Source organism: Triticum dicoccoides, chromosome 6B (genome assembly GCF_002162155.2).
Source record: "Triticum dicoccoides isolate Atlit2015 ecotype Zavitan chromosome 6B, WEW_v2.0, whole genome shotgun sequence".
In the NCBI taxonomy this organism is placed as follows: domain Eukaryota; kingdom Viridiplantae; phylum Streptophyta; class Magnoliopsida; order Poales; family Poaceae; genus Triticum; species Triticum dicoccoides.
The window spans coordinates 105,102,138-105,115,352 of NC_041391.1; positions in this window are offsets into that span (position 1 = coordinate 105,102,138).

Consider the following 13,215-nt stretch of genomic DNA (forward strand, 5'->3'; position numbering starts at 1 on the left):
CCTTTAGTCCCGGTTCATGCCACCAACCGGGACCAATAGTGGTGCCTATATATAGCCCCTCGCGCAAGAGCAGAGCACACTGCTCTGTTTTTTCTGGCCGAGGGGGAGAGGGCTTGGTGGTGCTCTAGCTCACCTCCTATGCACACAAGGTGTTCGATGGAATGCCCGAGCCACACTACTTAAGGTTTCTCCTCTCCAAGCTCGACCGCCAAGCTCCATTTTCCTCAATATTTATTTAGATTTAGCGGTCCGTCACGCCCCGTCCCCGTCTTCACCGCCGTCGATCACCCGCGCCGATCTCATCGCCGGCACCACCGTGGTGAGCCTCTTGTACTTATCTTCTTTCTGAAAGGAAAAATATTATTACTTGTTTGTTTAGATAGATACTTGTATTATTTTCTTACTTTTATTATTGCATCTTATATAGTGCGCCGATGGTTTTGGTATCCGCCCCCGTCGGTCCTCGTCCTGTCTATGATTCGGATGTGGTATATATTATCTTTTCATAACTATTGGTTCATTTATTGTTTATGAAAATTATGCCGACCAACGTGACATAGATTTTATTTATCTAGGAGGTTGTTGAACCGGAAATTCCAACCGACCCTATTGTCGAGAGGTTAAATTTAGTTGAAGAAGAAAACAATTTCTTGAAGGAAAAAATAAAAAAACTTAAGGAGGAGAAGATGATATTGGAGTTGCATGTTGCGGATGTCGTCGATGATCACAAGATCAGGATGGATGCAATGCGCTTGAAGGTGAGAAAGATTAGAAAATATGTCATTCATACCGAGGCTTGGTATCATTATGCCGTTGGATCAGTTGTTACCTTGGTTGCGATTATGATCGCATTTGTTTTCGCATTGAAATGTTTTACATAGTTTCAATGTATGGTTTAATCAATTTAGATGCTCTGCAGAGCTTTATGTTGTTAGATGAGAACTATGTATCTACTTTGGTTTTTATGTGATGATGAACTTCTATTAATTTGGTCACTTAATTATCTATTCATGATGTTCTGTAATGATTTTTGACACACTTAATTATATATAATGCACGCAGATGAACCGGCAATGGATGTACGGTGACAGACACACCTCCGAGTACATTAAGGGCGTGCATGATTTTCTCGAAGTGGCTGAGGCAAACAAGTAGAATGGTTTTATGTGTTGTCCATGCCCTATATGTGGGAATACGAAGTCTTACTCTGACCGGAAAATCCTTCACACCCACCTGCTTTACAAGGGTTTCATGCCACACTATAATGTTTGGACGAGGCACGGAGAAATAGGGGTTATGATGGAAGACGGCGAGGAAGAAGAGTACGATGACAACTATGTGCCCCCTGAATACGGTGATGCTACTGAACATCAAGATGCACCAGACGATGTGCACGATGGTGCTGCAACGGGCGAAGCTGCTGAAGATCAAGAGGAACCAGACGATGTGCCCGATGATGATGATCTCCGCCGGGTCATTGTCGATGCAAGGACACAATGCGAAAGTCAAAAGGAGAAGCTGAAGTTCGATCGCATGTTAGAGGATCACAAAAAGGGGTTGTACCCCAATTGCGAAGATGGCAACACAAAGCTCGGTACCGTACTCGAATTGCTGCAGTGGAAGGCAGAGAATGCTGTGCCTGATAAAGGATTTGAGAAGCTACTAAAAATAATGAAGAAGAAGCTTCCAAAGGATAACGAATTGCCCGACAGTACATACGCAGCAAAGAAGGTCGTATGCCCTCTAGGATTGGAGGTTGAGAAGATACATGCATGGCCCTAATGACTGCATCCTCTACCGCGGTGCCTACAAGGATCTGAACGCATGCCCGGTATGCGGTGCATTGCGGTATAAGATCAGACGAGATGACCCTGGTGATGTTGACGACGAGCCTCCCAGGAAGAGGGTTCCTGCGAAGGTGATGTGGTATGCTCCTATAATACCACGGTTGAAACGTCTGTTCAGAAACGGAGAGCATACCAAGTTGATGCGATGGCACAGTGAGGACCGTAAGAAAGACGGGAAGTTGAGAGCACCCGCTGACGGGTCGCAGTGGAGAAAAATTGAGAGAATGTACTGGGATGAGTTTGCAAAGGACCCAAGGAACGTATGGTTTGCTTTAAGCGCGGATGGCATTAATCCTTTCGGGGAGCGGAGCAGCAATCACAGCACCTGGCCCGTGACTCTATGTATGTATAACCTTCCTCCTTGGATGTGCATGAAGCGGAAGTTCATTATGAAGCCAGTTCTCATCCAAGGCCCTAAGCAACCCGGCAACGACATTGATGTGTACCTAAGGCCATTAGTTGAAGAACTTTTACAGCTGTGGAATGGAAACGGTGTACGTACATGGGATGAGCACAAACAGGAGGAATTTAACCTAAAGGCGTTGCTGTTCGTGACCATCAACGATTGGCCCGCTCTCAGTAACCTTTCAGGATAGACAAACAAGGGATACCACGCATGCATGCACTGTTTACTTGACACCGATAGTATATACCTGGCAAGCTGCAGGAAGAATGTGTACCTAGGCCATCGTCGATTTCTTCCGACCAACCATCAATGTCGAAAGAAAGGCAAGCATTTCAAAGGCGAGGCAGATCACCGGAAGAAGCCCGCCATGCGTACCGGTGATCACGTACTTGCTATGGTCAATGATTTACACGTAATCTTTGGAAAGGGTCCCGGCGGACTAGCTGTTCCGAATGACGCCGAGAATCACGCACCCATGTGGAAGAAGAAATCTATATTTTGGGACCTACCCTACTGGAAATACCTAGAGGTCCGCTCTTCGATCGACGTGATGCACGTGACGAAGAACCTTTGCGTGAACCTGCTAGGCTTCTTGGGCGTGTATGGGAAGACAAAAGATACACCTGAGGCACGAGAGGACCTGCAACGCTTTCACGAAAAAGAGGGCATGCCTCCGAAGCAGTATGAAGGTCCTGCCAGCTACGCTCTTACGAAAGAAGAGAAAAAAATATTCTTTCAATGCCTGCTCAGTATGAAGGTCCCGACTGGCTTCTCGTCGAATATAAAGGGAATAATAAATATGCCAGAGAAAAAGTTCCAGAACCTAAAGTCTCATGACTGCCACGTGATTATGACGCAACTGCTTCCGGTTGCATTGAGGGGGCTTCTACCGGAAAACGTCCGACTAGCCATTGTGAAGCTATGTGCATTCCTCAATGCAATATCTCAGAAGGTGATCGATCCAGAAATCGTACCAACGCTAAGGAGTGATGTGGCGCAATGTCTTGTCAGTTTCGAGCTGGTGTTCCCACCATCCTTCTTCAATATCATGACGCACGTCCTAGTTCATCTAGTCGACGAGATTGTCATTCTGGGGCCCGTATTTCTACACAATATGTACCCCTTTGAGAGGTTCATGGGAGTCCTAAAGAAATATGTTCGTAACCGCGCTAGGCCAGAAGGAAGCATCTCCATGGGCCATCAAACAGAGGATGTCATCGGGTTTTGTGTTGACTTCATTCCTGGCCTTAAGAAGATAGGTCTCCCTAAATCGCGGCATGAGGGGAGACTGACTGGAAAAGGCACGCTTGGAAGGGACTCAATAATATGCAGGGACGGATATTCTTGGTCTCAAGCACACTACACAGTTCTACAGAACTCTACCTTGGTCACCCCGTATGTCGATGAACACAAGAACAGTCTGCGCTCCAAACACCCAGAGCAGTGCGACGACTGGATTACATGTGAACACATCAGGACTTCCAGCAGTTGGTTGGAAACACGTCTCAGAGGTGACAGCACTGTTTGTGATGAGCTGTACTTGTTGTCCAGGGGACCATCTTCGACTGTAATGATTTGGAAAGGATACGAGATAAATGGGAATACATTTTACACGATTGACCAAGATGAAAAGAGCACCAACCAAAACAGCGGTGTCTGCTTCGATGCAGCAACCGACAATGGAAATGACACATATTATGGTTACATAGCAGACATATGGGAACTTGACTACGGAGTAGATTTTAAGGTCCCTTTGTTTAAGTGCAAGTGGGTCAATCTGTCAGGAGGCGGGGTACAGGTAGACCCACAGTACGGAATGACCACAGTGGATCTGAAAAATCTTGGGTACACTGACGAACCGTTCGTCCTAGCCAATGATGTGGCACAGGTCATCTATGTGAAGGACATGTCTACCAGACCGAGGAAAAGAAAAGATAAGGAAGCGAATACATCATACAATGAGCCAAAGCGCCACATAGTTCTTTCAGGAAAAAGGGACATCCTGGGAGTGGAGGGCAAGACAGACATGTCTGAAGAGTATGAAAAGTTTCATGAAATTCCCCCCTTCAAAGTCAAGGCTGACCCAAGCATCCTGATAAACGATGAAGATTATCCATGGTTACGGCGCAATAAGCAAATGACACAAGCGAAGAAAAAGTGAAGACTTTCTCCCGCAACTATTATGATGATAACATGCCAATTTTGTAACAGACGAGTATGATACCATTGTCCGTTTTGTACATGCACATGCTATGCCAACTTTAAGGACTCGCAAAAAACCTCTCGAACAGCGACCAGCTCTCGCCTCATCATGACGGTCAATTTTAGCTTTCTCCACTGAGGCGCTCGCACAGCTCAACCGGGGCGCAATCGCAGTGGTTCTCCCAGTGCTACCTTAGCCGATACAACGGAACGTAAGGTACCAAAACATGGGAGCCGAGCAAACCCAACTATTGACCCAAGACATGATTCAGAGCCGATGCATATAATGCTATAAGTTCAGGGTGCCGCACTTGTGAAAGTGTTCGGACTTATCACACCATGATGCGGGAAACATAAGCCCCTGGTGTATTTAGCCATACCAAAACGTACGGATGCGACATGTCACAAATGAACATATGTATAAGAGAGAAATGCAATTGGAAGCAAAAAGGTGCTGCATTACTTATTCAAGAAAAACTGCTGTAAGTGCGGAACGATACAAATGGTGTGATAAGCAAGGGATGGGACTGTTAAACATGTCCCCCTCCAGGGGTAGGCTGTGGAATGGTGCATAAAACAAATTTAATGCTCATAATGGAGACCACCTGGATATTCGTTGTAGCCTTTCTCCTTCCCTGGCTGTTGCATCGTGAGTTCGGCAGGTCTACTGCCGGACAGGGCCTCTGACGAACGGAGTCCTGTGGGTAAAAATAAAAAGAAAAGAAAAAAAGAATGACACACTTGAGAGCCCCTGGTGTGGTTAAGCCGTATTCTGGGCCTATCGTGGTCGTGCCCCTCTCCCCATGCCCATGGTATCTTCAGAGCGTAATGGTGTACGCGAAGGACCTGTCTTGACGTTTTGCAGGGGCTGGGGTTGGGGCCGCACTGCTACGCGTGCTCGGAACGTGCCAGGTGGTCTTGTTGTATGTCACTCTGGGCGCGTTTAGCCGTGTCCGGTCGCTTAACGGCCGGACTCGAGAATTTCCTTAAGAGGCTGCACTGTACTTTTGCCGCGAGAGCCGTTGTATGTTCCTCCGTTCGGAGAGAGCATTCAGTGTTGCCGTTGACCGTGATGACTCCTCGAGGTCCTGGCATCTTGAGCTTGAGGTATGCATAGTGCGGCACCGCGTTGAACTTTGCGAACGCGGTACGTCCGAGAAGAGCATGATAGCCGCTGCGGAACGGAACTATGTCGAAGATTAACTCCTCGCTTTGGAAGTTATCTGGGGATCCGAAGACCACTTCCAGTGTAACTGAGCCTGTACAATTGGCTTCTACACCTGGTATGACGCCTTTAAAGGTCGTCTTGGTAGGTTTAATCATTGAGGGGTCTATGCCCATTTTGCGCACTGTGTCCTGATAAAGCAGGTTCAGGCTGCTGCCGCCGTCCATCAGGACTCTGGTGAGGTGAAATCCATCGACGATTGGGTCTAGAACCAATGCGGTGAATCCGCCATGGCGGATGCTGGTGGGGTGGTCCCTTCAGTCAAAAGTGATCGGGCAGGAGGACCATGGATTGAACTTCGGGGCAACTGGCTCCATCACGTATACATCCCTGAGTGCACGCTTCCGCTCCCTTTTGGGTATGTGCGTTGCGTATATCATGTTCACCGTCCGCACCTGTGGGGGGGAAACCCTTCTGTCCTCTATTGTTCGGCAGTCGGGTCTCTTCCTCGTCATTGTTGTGCAGCTCCTTGTCATTGTTTTCGGCGATTAGCTTGCCTGCCTGTTTGAATACCCAACAGTCCCTGTTGGTGTGGTTGTCTGGCTTTTCGGGGGTGCCGTGTATCTGGCACGAGCGGTCGAGTATTTGGTCCAAATTGGATGGACCCGGAGTAGTTCTTTTGAATGGCTTTTTCCGCTGACCGGGTTTAGAGCCTTTGAATCCGGCATTGACTATCGTATCTTCACTGTTATCACCGTTAATGCGGCGTTTGTTTTTGTTGCGACGCGACCTGCCATTACGGTCCTTGAAATCCGTACTGCTAGAATTTTTGCCGAGGTTATTGCTGCATGCTAGCCAGCTGTCCTCACCCGCGCAGAAGCGGGTCATGAGTGATGTGAGCGCTGCCATGGATTTCGGCTTTTCCTGTCCTAGGTGCCGGGCAAGCCACTCGTCGCGGATGTTGTGCTTGAAGGCCGCTAGGGCCTCTGCATCCGGACAGTCGATGGTTTGGTTCTTCTTGGTTAAGAACCGTGTCCAGAATTGTCTGGCCGAGTCGTCTGGCTGCTGAATTATGTGGCTTAGGTCATCGGCGTCTGGTGGTCGCAAATACGTGCCTTGGAAGTTATCAAGGAATGCGGCTTCCAGGTCTTCCGAACTCCCGATTGACTCTGCTGGCAAGCTGTTAAGCCAATGCCGGGCTGGTCCTTTAAGTTTGAGTGGGAGATATTTGATGGCGTGAAGATCATCACCGCGGGCCATGTGGATATGAAGGAGATAGTCTTCAATCCAAACCGCGGGGTCTGTTGTGCCATCGTAGGATTCAATGTTCACGGGTTTAAACCCTTCGGGGATTTGATGATCCATTACTTCGTCCATGAAGCATAATGGGTGTGCGGCGCCTCTGTACTGGGCAATATCACGACGGAGCTCGAAAGAGCTTTGTCTATTTTGTTCGGCCCGGCTAGATTTATTGTGTCCGGCGCGACGGTTGTCGTCACATATCATGGGGCGCCCACGCGATCCATAGATCGATCTTGATTGTCTTGCCTTATCCTCCAATATATCTCGCAAGTCCGGAGCGTTCCCCTGTGGCTTTGTGCTCTTCGAGCGATGCCGGGGTATGGTTCTAGTGAAGGGCCTAGGGGCCTCTCTGTCGCGACCACGGGGTGGTCGGTCAGCCGTATTGTCTGCTGGTGATGCAGGTTCATACGCCTCCTCCTCTAATCGGGGGAGCAGCTTGCGTTTAGGGTAACTTTTGGAGGGGCGTTCGAGCTCATGCTCTTCGGCCGCGAGGACTTCAGCCCATCTGTCGGCTAGCAGATCTTGATCAGCTCTAAGCTGTTGCTGCTTTTTCTTGAGGCTGTTTGTCGTGGCCATAAGCCTGCGTTTAAAACGCTCTTGTTCGACGGGATCCTCAGGCACGACGAATTCGTCATCGTCGAGGCTTGCCTCGTCTCCGGAGGGAGGCATGTAATCCTCTACCTCTTCTTCTGCCGCTCTCTCATGAGGGCTGGCGTCTCCGTCCTCCTGCGTTGAATCTTGCTGGAGTGGGTTGTCTTCGGCACTGTCCGGTGTGTTATTATCTCCGGTGCCGGAATCTTCATTCTTGCTGTGGCGGGATTTAGAACGGCGCCGCTGATGCCGGCGCTTGGGCTGTTTCTTGGAGGGGTCATCCTCTGCTGTTGCTTCGCCCTTCCCATCCTTTGGGATATCCACCATGTATATGTCATATGATGAGGTGGCTTTCCAGTGCCCGGTAGGCGCTGGTTCTTGGTCATCTCCGGCATCGTCGTCCATGCCGTCGATGTCTTCGGAGTCGTAGTCTAGCATGTCGGTTAGATCGTCGACAGTGGCTACTTAGTGGGTGGTGGGTGGGCTTTGAATTTCTTCGTCGTCCGCATCCCAACCGTCCTGACCGCAGTCTGGCCAGGGTTCTCCTGATAACGAGAGATACTTTAGCAAACTGAAGATGTCGCCAAAAGGTGAGTGTTGAAAGATGTCCGCTGCGGTGAACTCCATGACGGCGCCCAATCGGATTCAATTGGAGGGGGCGCGGGAGGTTCGGAGTCCGGCAAGGTGTCCGGCACCTCGGAGTCACGAGCTTCATGAGGGACAAGGTCAGTGTTCGGCTCTATCACCGTAGAGGTTGCAGCCCCCGAGACGGTGTCTAGCCATCCATCCTTGATCTGCGCAGCCGGCTCCAAATTGAAGATCGGAGCAGACTCGAGTGCAGCCTCCAGGGTACTGTCCGACTGCAGAGCTAAATCATGCCCATCGTGATAGTGCAGCGTGCTTGGCTGTGGCCCGAACCCATCGAAGATCAAGTCCCCGCGGATGTCAGCCGTGAAGTTCAAACTTCCAAATATGACCTGACTGCCAGGGGCGTAGCTTTCGATCTGCTCCAGATGGCCAAGTGAATTGGCCCGCAGTGCAAAGCCGCCGAATACGAAGATCTGTCCGGGGAGGAAGGTCTCACCCTGGACTGCGTCGTTTTTGATGATCGAAGAAGCCATCGAGCCTATTGGCGACGACACAGAGGAACTCTCAATGAAAGCACCAATGTCGGTGTCAAAACCGGCGGATCTCGGGTAGGGGGTCCCAAACTGTGCGTCTAGGCGGATGGTAACAGGAGACAAGGGACATGATGTTTTACCCAGGTTCGGGCCCTCTTTATGGAGGTAAAACCCTACGTCCTGCTTGATTAATATTGATGATGCGAGTTACAAGAGTAGATCTACCACGAGATCAAGGAGGCTAAACCCTAGAAGCTAGCCTGTGGTATGATTGTTGTTCGTCCTACGGACTAAAGCCATCCGGTTTATATGGACACCGGAGAGGGCTAGGGTTACACAGAGTCGGTTACAATGGTAGGAGATCTACATATCCGTATCGCCAAGCTTGCCTTCTACACCAAGGAAAGTCCCATCCGGACACGGGACGGAGTCTTCAATCTTATATCTTCGTAGTCTTGGAGTCCGGCCGATGATGATAGTTCGGCTATCCGGACACCCCCTAGTCCAGGACTCCCTCAACAAGTATCGTTCATTTCCGCCACTTGAACCATTTTCTAGGGTTTATCCGGCAACAAAACCCTAAAACACTGCCCCCACGTGACACAACGTGCGTTTTGTGTCTGAATTTGTGCACACCTTGCCGGGGGGACCACATTGGCCATGCCCACATGGTCCCAAAAGTTGGGGTCATCTCATGCATGCCTCCACATGCACCATGTACAAGCAGGACCATTCGGGTCTGCCGGAGGGCAGGTCTGAAAGTGGTTTACCTTCCCGGTCCCACCGAATGATCCTAAACTTTATGCATACCCAAGGATGATCATGGCATGCATGCATGACAAGTATCGTTCATTTCCGACACTTGAACCATTTTCTAGGGTTTATCCGGCGACAAAACCCTACAACACTGCCCTCACATGACGCAACGTGCGTTTTGTGTCCGAATTTGTGCACACCTTGCCGGGGGGACCACATTGGCCATGCCCACATGGTCCCAAAAGTTGGGGTCATCTCATGCATGCCTCCACATGCACCATGTACAAGCAGGACCATTCGGGTCTGCCGGAGGGCAGGTGTCGGTGTCAAAACCGGCGGATCTCGGGTAGGGGGTCCCGAACTATGCGTCTAGGCGGATGGTAACAGGAGACAAGGGACACGATGTTTTACCCAGGTTCGGGCCCTCTTGATGGAGGTAAAACCCTACGTCCTGCTTGATTAATATTGATGATGTGAGTTACAAGAGTAGATCTACCACGAGATCAAGGAGGCTAAACCCTAGAAGCTAGCCTATGGTATGATTGTTCTTCGTCCTACGGACTAAAGCCATCCGGTTTATATAGACACCGGAGAGGGCTAGGGTTACACAGAGTCGGTTACAATGGTAGGAGATCTACATATCCGTATCGCCAAGCTTGCTTTCCACGCCAAGGAAAGTCCCATCCGGACATGGGACGGAGTCTTCAATCTTGTATCTTCGTAGTCTTGGAGTCCAGCCGATGATGATAGTTCGGCTATCCGGACACCCCCTAGTCCAGGACTCCCTCAGTAGCCCCTGAACCAGGCTTCAATGACGACGAGTCCGGCACGCATATTGTCTTCGGCATTGCAAGGAGGGTTCCTCCTCTGAATAATTTATAGAAGATTGTGAACACCAGGATAGTGTCCGGCTCTGCAAAATAATTTCCACATACCATCGTAGAGAGAATAATATTTACACAAGTTCAATCTGCTGACGTATTTCGTGACGTGTCGTCACACCACTACCAAGCCTTTACTCGAATCGTTTTTATTGTACCACCTCAGCGCGTTTAGCGAAGCGGTTTCCATGGCACGTCTTGTCGAAGCAGAGATCGTGTTCCCCTTATCCCGGGATTCCCATCAATATGGACGTGGGTAACCCAACTGCGCCATTGATTGCGGCGCTTGGGGGATAAGCGAGTTTTATCAGGCCGGTGGGGATGCATGTTTTTGTCCGCCCATATAAGGGGATAAAGATCCAACCCTTTTACCTGCGCCTTCCTCCTCCTTGGCTTATCCATCTCTGCGAACTCGAGCTCCAGCGCCCAAGTCCGCACATCTCACCTCAACCTCCTCCAACTATGTCCAAAGCGGGAGGCAAGTGGATGGCCTCCTCCGTTACGGAGGGGCACATCCAGAAGCTGCGCAGCGCCGGATATTTGTCCAGCAACATCGCGCATCGGCTCCCCGACAAGGGAGAGCTCATCCCCACCCCCAGGCCCCATGAGAGGGTAGTATTTCTTACCCATTTCCTTCGCGGACTGGGCTTCCCACTCCATCCCTTTGTTCGGGGGCTCATGTTCTACTATGGCCTGGATTTCCATGATCTGGCCCCGAATTTCATCCTCAACATCTCGGCATTTATCGTCGTGTGTGAGGCCTTCCTCTGCATCTAGTCCCACTTCGGCTTGTGGCTCAAGACCTTCAGTGTCAAGCCGAAGGTTGTGAAGGGCAGCCAAGCAGAGTGCGGAGGCGCCATGGTGGGCAGGATGTCCAACGTTACTTGGCTTGAGAGCACTTTCATGGAAACCATCAAGGGGTGGCAATCAGGGTGGTTCTACATCACTGAGCTGCGTGACCCTGAATGGGCAGCGGCCCCCGAATTCAGATCTGGCATCCCCACACGGCTCACCTCCTGGAAAGAGAGCGGCCGGACTTGGGGTGATTCGGAGGAGCTGACCGGACTCCAAGCCTGCGTCCAAAAGCTGGTGGACAGGAAGCTCAAGCTTGTCAACGTGGTCCAGGTCATGCTCATCCGCCGGATCCTCCCGTGCCAGCGACGGGGCTTCAACATGTGGGAGTTTGATCCGGCGCAGCACCAGACTTTGAGTGGGCTCTTCGACACTACGTACGAAGATGTCTGGAAGGTGCTGTTCAAGGGCGCCGAGGCTCCCGCATCCGCCACTGAAGATCGCGGATTCAGCTCGCAGCGTCCGGCTGACGAGGTAAGCAATTTTGTCCTTTACGGGACGCTTGTTTTCCATAGTTTGACTCTATGCGGGATCTAAACTCCCTTTCCTTTGACAGGGCTGGCTGGCGAAGGCCGAGCGGACTATCTGTCCGGCCCCATTGCCAGAGGACCCAGCGGACGCCCGCCTAACGGGGCTGCTGGCTCCGGCACCCCACGTGGTGCCGGAGAAGAAGGCCAAGAAGAAGGCCACGGGGACTCGGAAGTGTTCCGTTTTCAGGTGCTATCGGATGACGACTCCGAGGCCTCCCCAACGAGGGAGGCCAAAGGGTCCAAGAAGGGAAAAACTCTTCCCCCGGGCTGCTCTGCCAACGCCAGTGACGACGACGAGGACTGGCCTCCAAGGGCCAAGCCCCTGGCGAGATCGTGAGTATCCGGACTTCCAAATAACTTCATGGTTTTTCTTTTTTGCCACACAATGTCTTTCTAATGCCGCATACAACCCTGCAGTCCGCCCAAGGACGATCTTCCCGCTTCGTCGAGCGGGTCCTTAGGTGCGTCGGATATGGATTCTCTTCCGACCGCCTCCACCCCCCGTGACACGGATGATGCCGAGGTGGGATCCCGGGAAGGGACCCGCTAGGAGGAGGAGGCCCCGGAGGTGTCGCAGGACAACCTCCCGGACTTTGCACCGGACTCGGCTCCGGATCCCATAGTGGCTCCGGAGCCGGCAGGCGGCCCCTTCGTAAGAAGGGCAAGACTGTGACACCGGCAGCCTCCGTCCAACCGGAGGCGCCGGATAGCTTGCTGGAGGCGCTCAATGGCGCCTCCATCGAAGAGGAACACCGCACTATTATGAGTGCGGTGATTCAGAAGGTGCAGCTCGCCAAGAGCGGGCTGATCGAAGCCTGCAGCAGCCTTCTAACAGGCTTTGATGTAAGAATTTGGATATATGTAAAATAGTACCGCATAGACAGTAGCCCCTGATGCTCGGTTCGGTGTTTGGAAAGAAAAGACGGACTGAGGATCTAAGAAGATATACACAGGAGTCATAAAAAATATGTCAACATGGGATTGCAGGCTACGCTGCTGACCTCTGCTGCACTGACTACGGAGGTCAATACTTTGAACGAAAGCCTCGAGCGGTCCGAGAACGAGCTCGGCCGTGCCAAGAAGCAGCTCGAGGACAAGGAAGGTGAATAACACCTTATTAAAATTGTACCTTACAGAAAAGGATTTTGCTTGCAAAAAGAATGACAAGGATAACGTGGGTATTGCAGGGGCCACTAACGAGGTGGCGACCCTGAAAGAGGCGGTGGTCGCGGCCGAACACAATGCGGTCGCGGAGCGCACCGAGAAAGAGAAGCAGGAGGCGCGGGTGGCGGAGGTACATCAAGAGCTCCAGGATCTCGTGAAAAAACATGAGAGCCTGGAGCGTGACTCGAAGACTCGAGAGTCTGAGCTTGCAACGGCTCTTGAGAGTGCCAAAGCCGCTAAGACCGAAGCCTACAAGGCCCTCCAGGAAATCGAGGCAATGAAGAAAATAACAGCGGGTATGGCATTTTTCATGCAAAGTAAGCATGTGAGTGTTAATTACCTGTTGCTTACCCGAATTCGGAGCTCTCCAGGAGCGTTCGTAGATCTTCCTCGCAGCG